Consider the following 9,323-nt stretch of genomic DNA (forward strand, 5'->3'; position numbering starts at 1 on the left):
AACTGTAATGAGTGAAATGACACAATCACATGGCCACAAATTTGCCAATGCGTTGGAATTTACAGTAGTCGGAACTGGCTCGTGCCCATGAAGTGGGCTCAACCCTGGAGAGGAGAAATTGACATCACAGCAGAGCCGCAAGAGGTTTAAACCAACAATAAAGTTTGCTAACCTATGGACTGTCAGCTAGCCATTTATGTTTCTCGTAAGTACTTGCAAGTAGCAAACAGCGACCACCAACCTTTCAGTTTCAGTAGTGAGTAGTAGTGTAGTGATTTTTACAGTTTTTGAATTTCAACACTTTAAGCCAACAAGCGGACATAAACACAGGTAAATTCTGAAAAAGCGTTCCTTGTCCCCGAGTGGAATCGAACCACCAAATGCACTGACCTATTGCACCACAGAGAAGCTGCAACTAGCTATACATACAGTTTTTGAATTTCAACAAATTCAAATTCAAAGGGAAATTCTGTAACACAGCCCAGAGTGAGTTCGAACCACCAACAATTCAGTTATCAGCCAAATGGGCTGACCTATTGCGCCTTAGAGACATTGCATGTAGCGATATTTACAGTTTTTTTTTAAAATTTTTATTTCAACAAATAAGCCAACAAAATGAAATTCAAACCAAAGGGAAATTCTGAAAAAGCGGACCATGTTGATAGGTGGGCTCGAACCACCAACCTTTCGCCTAACAGCCAATTATGCTGACCGATTGCGCCACAGAGACACTGCAAGTAGCAAATTTTACAGTTTTTGATTTTCATCACATAAGCAAAGAAGCTGAAATTCAAACCAAAGGGAACTTTTGAAAAAGTGCAACACGTTCCTGGGTGGGCTCGAACCACCAACCTTTCAGTTAGGAGCCGAATGCGCTGACCCATTGCGCCACAGAGACACTTCAAGTATAAATAGTCACAGTTTTTGAATTTCATCACATAAGCAAAGAAGCTGAAATTCAAACGAAAGGGAACTTTTGAAAAAGTGTAACACATTCCTGGGTGGGCTCGAACCACCAACCTTTTGGTTAACAGCTGAACGCACTGAACGATTGTGCCACAGAATTACTGCAGTTAGTGATAGTAAAAGTTTTTGCATTTCAACAAACATTCCAAAGAGCTGAATTTCAAACCAAAGAGAAATTATGAACAAACTAACACGTCACCAGGTGGGCTCGAACCACCAACCTTTCTGTCAACAGCCAAATAGGCTGACCCATTGCGCCAAAGAGACACTGTAAATAGCAATAGTTACAGTTTTTGAATTTCATCACAAAAGCAAAAAAGCTGAAATTCAAACAAAAGGGAACTTTTGAAAAAGTGTAACACGTCCCTGGGTGGGCTCGAACCACCAACCTTTCGGTTAACAGCCGGATGCGCTGACCCATTGCGCCACAGAGACACTTCAAGTATAAATAGTTACAGTTTTTGAATTTCATCACATAAGCAAATAAGCTGAAATTCAAACAAAAGGGAATTTTTGAAAAAGTGTAATACGCCCCTGGGTGGGCTCGAACCACCAACCTTTCGGTTAACAGCCGAATGCGCTGACTAATTGTACCACAGAGACACTGTAAGTAGCAATAGTTTTAATTTTTGCATTTCAACACACAAGCCAACAAGCAGAATTTCAAACCAAAGGGAAATTCTGAAAAGATAACACGTCCCTGGGTGGGCTCGAACCATCAACCTTTCAGTTAATAGCCGAATGCGCCACAGAGACCCTTCAAGTATAAATAGTTACAGTTTTTGAATTTCATCACATAAGCCAACAAGCTGAAATTCAAAGAAATGCGAAATACTAACACGTGCCTGGGTGGGCTCGAACCCCCCACCTTTCGGTTAACAGGCGAATGCGCTGACCCATTGCGCCACAGAGACACTGTAAGTAGAGATAGTTACAGTTTTTGAATTTCATCACATAAGCAAAGAAGCTGAAACTCAAACGAAAGGGAACTTTTGAAAAAGTGTAACACGTCAACGGGTGGGCTCGAACCACCAACCTTTCGGTTAACAGCTGAATGCGCCACAGAGACACTTTGGGTATAAATAGTTACAGTTTTTGAATTTCATCACATAAGCAAATAAGCTGAAATTCAAACGAAAGGGAATTTTTTAAAAAGTGTAATCAGTCCCTGGGGGGGCTCAAACCACCAACCTTTCGGTTAACAGCCGAATGCACTAACCCATTGCGCCACAGAGACACTGAAATAAGCAATATTTACAGTTTTTGCATTTCAACACACAAGCCAACAAGCAGAATTTCAAACCAAAGGGAATTTTTGAAAAACTAACACTTCCCTGCGTGGGCTCGAACCACCAACCTTTCAGTTAACAGCCGAATGCGCTGACCCATTGCGCTACAGAGACACTGTAAGTAGCGATAGTTTTAGTTTTTGCATTTCAACACACAAGCCACCAAGCAGAATTTCAAACCAAAGGGAAATTCTGAAAAACTAACTCGTCACAGGGTGGGCTCGAACCACCAACCTTCCGGTTACCAGCCGAATGCGCCACAAAGACACTTAAAGTATAAATAGTTACAGTTTTTTAATTTCATCACATAAGCAAAGAAGATGAAATTCAAACGAAAGGGAATTTTTTAAAAAGTGTAATACGTCCCTGGGTGGGCTCAAACCACCAACCTTTCGGTTAACAGCCGAATGCGCTAACCCATTGCGCCACAGACACACTGAAATTAGCAATATTTACAGTTTTTGCATTTCAACACACAAGCCAACAAGCAAAATTTCAAACCAAAGGGAAATTCTGAAAAACTAACACGTCCCTGGGTGGGCTCAAAACACCAACCTTTCGGTTCTCAGCCGAATGCGCCACAGAGACACTTCAAGTATAAATAGTTACAGTTTTTTAATTTCATCACATAAGCAAAGAAGCTGAAATTCAAACGAAAAGGAACTTTTGAAAAAGTGTAACACGTGCCTGGGTGGGCTCGAACCACCAACTTTTTGGTTAATAGCCGAACACACTGACCGATTGTGCCACAGAAAAACTGTAATTAGTGATAGTAACAGTTTTTGCATTTCATCACACAAGCCAACAAGCTGAAATTCAAAGAAATGCGAAATACTAACACGTGCCTGGGTTGGCTCGAACCACCAACCTTCCGGTTAACAGGCGAATGCGCTGACCCAGTGCGCCACAGAGACACTGTAAGTAGCGATAGTTACAGTTTTTGCATTTCAACACACAATCCAACAAGCAGAATTCAAACGAAAAGGAACTTTTGAAAAAGTGTAACACGTGCCTGGGTGGGCTCGAACCATCAACCTTTCGGTTAACAACCGAATAGGCCACAGAGACATTTCAAGTATAAATAGTTACAGTTTTTGAATTTCATCACATAAGCAAAGAAGCTGAAATTCAAACGAAAGGGAACTTTTGAAAAAGTGTAACACGTGCCTGGGTGGGCTCGAACCACCAACTTTTTGGTTAACAGCCGAACACACTGACCGATTGTGCCACAGAAAAACTGTAATTAGTGATAGTAACAGTTTTTGCATTTCATCACACGAGCCAACAAGCTGAAATTCAAAGAAATGCGAAATACTAACACGTGCCTGGGTGGGCTCGAACCACCAACCTTTCGGTTAACAGGCGAATGCGCTGACCCATTGCGCCACAGAGACACTGTAAGTAGCGATAGTTACAGTTTTTGCATTTCAACACACAAGCCAACAAGCAGAATTTCAAACCAAAGGGAAATTTTGAAAAACGAACACGTTCCTGGGTGGGCTCGAACCACCAACCTTTCGGTTAACAGCCGAATGCGCTGACCCATTGCGCCACAGAGACACTGTAAGTAGCGATAGTTACAGTTTTTGAATTTCATCACGTAAGCAAAGAAGCTGAAATTCAAACGAAAGGGAACTTTTGAAAAAGTGTAACACGTCACCAGGTGGGCTCGAACCATCAACCTTTCAGTTAATAGCCGAATGCGCCACAGAGACCCTTCAAGTATAAATAGTTACAGTTTTTGAATTTCATCACATAAGCCAACAAGCTGAAATTCAAAGAAATGCGAAATACTAACACGTGCCTGGGTGGGCTCGAACCCCCCACCTTACGGTTAACAGGCGAATGCGCTGACCCATTGCGCCACAGAGACACTGTAAGTAACGAAAGTTACAGTTTTTTGAATTTCATGACGTAAGCAAAGAAGCTGAAATTCAAACGAAAGGGAACTTTTGAAAAAGTGTAACACGTCCCTGGGTGGGCTCGAACCACCAACCTTTCGGTTAACAGCCGAATGCGCTGACCCATTGCGCCACAGAGACACTGTAATTAGCGATAGTTACAGTTTTTGAATTTCATCACGTAAGCAAAGAAGCTGAAATTCAAACGAAAGGGAACTTTTGAAAAAGTGTAACACGTCCCTGGGTGGGCTCGAACCACCAACCTTTCGGTTAACAGCCGAATGCGCTGACCCATTGCGCCACAGAGACACTGTAATTAGCGATAGTTACAGTTTTTGAATTTCATCACGTAAGCAAAGAAGCTGAAATTCAAACGAAAGGGAACTTTTGAAAAAGTGTAACACGTCCCTGGGTGGGCTCGAACCACCAACCTTTCGGTTAACAGCCGAATGCGCTGACCCATTGCGCCACAGAGACACTGTAATTAGCGATAGTTACAGTTTTTGAATTTCATCACGTAAGCAAAGAAGCTGAAATTCAAACGAAAGGGAACTTTTGAAAAAGTGTAACACGTCCCTGGGTGGGCTCGAACCACCAACCTTTCGGTTAACAGCCGAATGCGCTGACCCATTGCGCCACAGAGACACTGAAATTAGCAATATTTACAGTTTTTGCATTGCAACACACAAGCCAACAAGCAGAATTTCAAAACAAAGGGAAATTCTGAAAAACGAACTCGTCACAGGGTGGGCTCAAACCACCAACCTTCCGGTTACCAGCCGAATGCGCCACAAAGACACTTCAAGTATAAATAGTTACAGTTTTTTAATTTCATCACATAAGCAAAGAAGCTGAAATTCAAACGAAAGGGAACTTTTGAAAAAGTGTAACACGTCACCAGGTGGGCTCGAACCATCAACCTTTCAGTTAATAGCCGAATGCGCCACAGAGACCCTTCAAGTATAAATAGTTACAGTTTTTGAATTTCATCACATAAGCCAACAAGCTGAAATTCAAAGAAATGCGAAATACTAACACGTGCCTGGGTGGGCTCGAACCCCCCACCTTACGGTTAACAGGCGAATGCGCTGACCCATTGCGCCACAGAGACACTGTAAGTAACGATAGTTACAGTTTTTTGAATTTCATGACGTAAGCAAAGAAGCTGAAATTCAAACGAAAGGGAACTTTTGAAAAAGTGTAACACGTCCCTGGGTGGGCTCGAACCACCAACCTTTCGGTTAACAGCCGAATGCGCTGACCCATTGCGCCACAGAGACACTGTAATTAGCGATAGTTACAGTTTTTGAATTTCATCACGTAAGCAAAGAAGCTGAAATTCAAACGAAAGGGAACTTTTGAAAAAGTGTAACACGTCCCTGGGTGGGCTCGAACCACCAACCTTTCGGTTAACAGCCGAATGCGCTGACCCATTGCGCCACAGAGACACTGTAATTAGCGATAGTTACAGTTTTTGAATTTCATCACGTAAGCAAAGAAGCTGAAATTCAAACGAAAGGGAACTTTTGAAAAAGTGTAACACTTCCCTGGGTGGGCTCGAACCACCAACCTTTCGGTTAACAGCCGAATGCGCTGACCCATTGCGCCACAGAGACACTGTAATTAGCGATAGTTACAGTTTTTGAATTTCATCACGTAAGCAAAGAAGCTGAAATTCAAACGAAAGGGAACTTTTGAAAAAGTGTAACACGTCCCTGGGTGGGCTCGAACCACCAACCTTTCGGTTAACAGCCGAATGCGCTGACCCATTGCGCCACAGAGACACTGAAATTAGCAATATTTACAGTTTTTGCATTGCAACACACAAGCCAACAAGCAGAATTTCAAAACAAAGGAAAATTCTGAAAAACGAACTCGTCACAGGGTGGGCTCAAACCACCAACCTTCCGGTTACCAGCCGAATGCGCCACAAAGACACTTCAAGTATAAATAGTTACAGTTTTTTAATTTCATCACATAAGCAAAGAAGCTGAAATTCAAACGAAAGGGAATTTTTTAAAAAGTGTAATACGTCCCTGGGTGGGCTCAAACCACCAACCTTTCGGTTAACAGCCGAATGCGCTAACCCATTGCGCCACAGAGACACTGAAATTAGCAATATTTACAGTTTTTGCATTTCAACACAAAAGCCAACTAGCAGAATTTCAAACCAAAGGGAAATTCTGAAAAACTAACACGTCCCTGGGTGGGCTCGAACCACCAACCTTTTGGTTAACAGCCGAACACACTGACCGATTGTGCCACAGAAAAACTGTAATTAGTGATAGTAACAGTTTTTGCATTTCATCACACGAGCCAACAAGCTGAAATTCAAAGAAATGCAAAATACTAACACGTGCCTGGGTGGACTCGAACCACCAACCTTTCGGTTAACAGGCGAATGCGCTGACACATTGCGCCACAGAGACACTGTAAATAGCGATAGTTACAGTTTTTGCATTTCATCACGTAAGCAAAGAAGCTGAAATTCAAACGAAAGGGAACTTTTGAAGAAGTGTAACACGTCCCTGGGTGGGCTCGAACCACCAACCTTTCGGTTAACAGCCGAATGCGCTGACCCATTGCGCCACAGAGACACTGTAAGTAGCGATAGTTACAGTTTTTGCATTTCAACACACAAGCCAACAAGCAGAATTTCAAACCAAAGGGAAATTTTGAAAAACTGAGACGTCCCTGGGTGGGCTCGAACCACCAACCTTTCGGTTAACAGCCGAATGCGCTGACCCATTGCGCCACAGAGACACTGTCAGGAGCGATAGTTACAGTTTTTGAATTTCATCACTTAAGCAAAGAAGCTGAAATTCAAACGAAAGGGAACATTTGAAAAAGTGCAACACGTCCGTGGGTGGGCTCGAACCACCAACCTTTCGGTTAAGAGCCGAATGCGCTGACCCATTGCGCCACAGAGACACTGTAAGTAGCTATAGTTACAGTTTTTGCATTTCAACACACAAGTCAACAAGCAGAATTTCAAACCAGAAAGAAATTTTGAAAAACTTAGGCGTCCCTGGGTGGGCTCGAACCACCAACCTTTCGGTTAACAGCCGAATGCGCTGACCCATTGTGCCACAGAGACACTGTAAGTAGCGATAGTTACAGTTTTTGAATTTCATCACGTAAGCAAAGAAGCTGAAATTCAAACGAAAGGGAACTTTTGAAAAAGTGTAACACGTCCGTCGGTGGGCTCGAACCACCAACCTTTCGGTTAACAGCCGAATGCGCTGACCCATTGCGCCACAGAGACACTGTAAGTAGCAATAGTTACAGTTTTTGCATTTCAACACACAAGCCAACAAGCAGAATTTCAAACCAAAGAGAACTTTTGAAAAAGTGTAACACGTTCCTGGGTGGGCTCGAACCACCAACCTTTCAGGTTAACAGCCGAATGTGCTGACCCATTGCGCCACAGAGACACTGTAAGTAGCGATCGTTACAGTTTTTGAATTTCATCACGTAAGCAAAGAAGCTGAAATTCAAACGAAAGGGAACTTTTGAAAAAGTGTAACACGTCCCTGGGTGGGCTCGAACCGCCAACCTTTCAGTTAACAGCCGAATGCGCTGACCCATTGCGCCACAGAGACACTGTAAGTAGCGATAGTTACAGTTTTTATATTTCAACACACAAGCCAACAAGCAGAATTTCAAACCAAAGGGAAATTTTGAAAAACGAACACGTTCCTGGGTGGGCTCGAACCACCAACCTTTCGGTTAACAGCCGAATGCGCTGACCCATTGCGCCACAGAGACACTGTAAGTAGCGATAGTTACAGTTTTTGAATTTCATCACGTAAGCAAAGAAGCTGAAATTCAAACGAAAGGGAAAATTTGAAAAAGTGTAACACGTCACCAGGTGGGCTCGAACCATCAACCTTTCAGTTAATAGCCGAATGCGCCACAGAGACCCTTCAAGTATAAATAGTTACAGTTTTTGAATTTCATCACATAAGCCAACAAGCTGAAATTCAAAGAAATGCAAAATACTAACACGTGCCTGGGTGGGCTCGAACCCCCCACCTTACGGTTAACAGGCGAATGCGCTGACCCATTGCGCCACAGAGACACTGTAAGTAACGATAGTTACAGTTTTTTGAATTTCATGACGTAAGCAAAGAAGCTGAAATTCAAACGAAAGGGAACTTTTGAAAAAGTGTAACACGTCCCTGGGTGGGCTCGAACCACCAACCTTTCGGTTAACAGCCTAATGCGCTGACCCATTGCGCCACAGAGACACTGTAATTAGCGATAGTTACAGTTTTTGAATTTCATCACGTAAGCAAAGAAGCTGAAATTCAAACGAAAGGGAACTTTTGAAAAAGTGTAACACGTCCCTGGGTGGGCTCGAACCACCAACCTTTCGGTTAACAGCCGAATGCGCTGACCCATTGCGCCACAGAGACATTGAAATTAGCAATATTTACAGTTTTTGCATTGCAACACACAAGTCAACAAGCAGAATTTGAAACCAAAGGGAAATTTTGAAATACTAACACGTGCCTGGGTGGGCTCGAACCACCAACCTTCCATTTAACAGCCGAATGCGCTGACACATTGCGCTACAGAGACACTGTAAGTAGCGATAGTTTTAGTTTTTGCATTTCAACACACAAGCCAACAAGCAGAATTTCAAAACAAAGGGAAATTCTGAAAAACTAACTCGTCACAGGGTGGGCTCAAACCACCAACCTTCCGGTTACCAGCCGAATGCGCCACAAAGACACTTCAAGTATAAATAGTTACAGTTTTTTAATTTCATCACATAAGCAAAGAAGCTGAAATTCAAACGAAAGGGAATTTTTTAAAAAGTGTAATACGTCCCTGGGTGGGCTCAAACCACCAACCTTTCGGTTAACAGCCGAATGCGTTGACACATTGCGCCACAGAGACACTGTAAGTAGCGATAGTTACAGTTTTTGCATTTCATCACGTAAGCAAAGAAGCTGAAATTCAAACGAAAGGGAACTTTTGAAAAAGTGTAACACGTCCCTGGGTGGGCTCAAACCACCAACCTTTCGGTTAACAGCCGAATGCGCTGACCCATTGCGCCACAGAGACACTGTAAGTAGCGATAGTTACAGTTTTTGCATTTCAACACACAAGCCAACAAGCAGAATTTCAAACCAAAGGGAAATTTTGAAAAACTGAGACG

General features: G+C 42.9%; 12 non-coding genes across 12 annotated transcripts in view; all 12 read right to left on the bottom strand.

Annotated features, from left to right (window-relative positions):
• Positions 1 to 824: 824 nt before the first annotated feature.
• trnar-ccu (transfer RNA arginine (anticodon CCU)) lies at positions 825 to 898 on the bottom strand. Its single transcript has one exon. It is a non-coding gene; the product is annotated as a tRNA-Arg (tRNA).
• A 3,325-nt stretch (positions 899 to 4,223) lies between these two features.
• trnan-guu (transfer RNA asparagine (anticodon GUU)) lies at positions 4,224 to 4,297 on the bottom strand. Its single transcript has one exon. It is a non-coding gene; the product is annotated as a tRNA-Asn (tRNA).
• Positions 4,298 to 4,391: 94 nt separating this feature from the next.
• On the bottom strand, positions 4,392 to 4,465 carry trnan-guu (transfer RNA asparagine (anticodon GUU)). Its single transcript has one exon. It is a non-coding gene; the product is annotated as a tRNA-Asn (tRNA).
• A 94-nt stretch (positions 4,466 to 4,559) lies between these two features.
• On the bottom strand, positions 4,560 to 4,633 carry trnan-guu (transfer RNA asparagine (anticodon GUU)). The gene has a single exon. It is a non-coding gene; the product is annotated as a tRNA-Asn (tRNA).
• A 94-nt stretch (positions 4,634 to 4,727) lies between these two features.
• On the bottom strand, positions 4,728 to 4,801 carry trnan-guu (transfer RNA asparagine (anticodon GUU)). Its single transcript has one exon. It is a non-coding gene; the product is annotated as a tRNA-Asn (tRNA).
• A 561-nt stretch (positions 4,802 to 5,362) lies between these two features.
• Positions 5,363 to 5,436, bottom strand: trnan-guu (transfer RNA asparagine (anticodon GUU)). Its single transcript has one exon. It is a non-coding gene; the product is annotated as a tRNA-Asn (tRNA).
• Positions 5,437 to 5,530: 94 nt separating this feature from the next.
• trnan-guu (transfer RNA asparagine (anticodon GUU)) lies at positions 5,531 to 5,604 on the bottom strand. The gene has a single exon. It is a non-coding gene; the product is annotated as a tRNA-Asn (tRNA).
• A 262-nt stretch (positions 5,605 to 5,866) lies between these two features.
• Positions 5,867 to 5,940, bottom strand: trnan-guu (transfer RNA asparagine (anticodon GUU)). Its single transcript has one exon. It is a non-coding gene; the product is annotated as a tRNA-Asn (tRNA).
• Positions 5,941 to 6,679: 739 nt separating this feature from the next.
• On the bottom strand, positions 6,680 to 6,753 carry trnan-guu (transfer RNA asparagine (anticodon GUU)). Its single transcript has one exon. It is a non-coding gene; the product is annotated as a tRNA-Asn (tRNA).
• Positions 6,754 to 6,845: 92 nt separating this feature from the next.
• trnan-guu (transfer RNA asparagine (anticodon GUU)) lies at positions 6,846 to 6,919 on the bottom strand. The gene has a single exon. It is a non-coding gene; the product is annotated as a tRNA-Asn (tRNA).
• A 1,581-nt stretch (positions 6,920 to 8,500) lies between these two features.
• Positions 8,501 to 8,574, bottom strand: trnan-guu (transfer RNA asparagine (anticodon GUU)). The gene has a single exon. It is a non-coding gene; the product is annotated as a tRNA-Asn (tRNA).
• Positions 8,575 to 9,321: 747 nt separating this feature from the next.
• Positions 9,322 to 9,323, bottom strand: part of trnan-guu (transfer RNA asparagine (anticodon GUU)) — a 74-nt gene continuing 72 nt past the window's right edge. Inside the window, exon 1 of the tRNA in view lies at positions 9,322 to 9,323. This exon is cut by the window's right edge and continues 72 nt beyond it. This is a non-coding gene — a tRNA (tRNA-Asn).

This window comes from Leptonotus elevatus, chromosome 1 (assembly GCF_054856555.1).
Source record: "Leptonotus elevatus isolate MCC_2025b chromosome 1, RoL_Lele_1.0, whole genome shotgun sequence".
Lineage (NCBI taxonomy): Eukaryota > Metazoa > Chordata > Actinopteri > Syngnathiformes > Syngnathidae > Leptonotus > Leptonotus elevatus.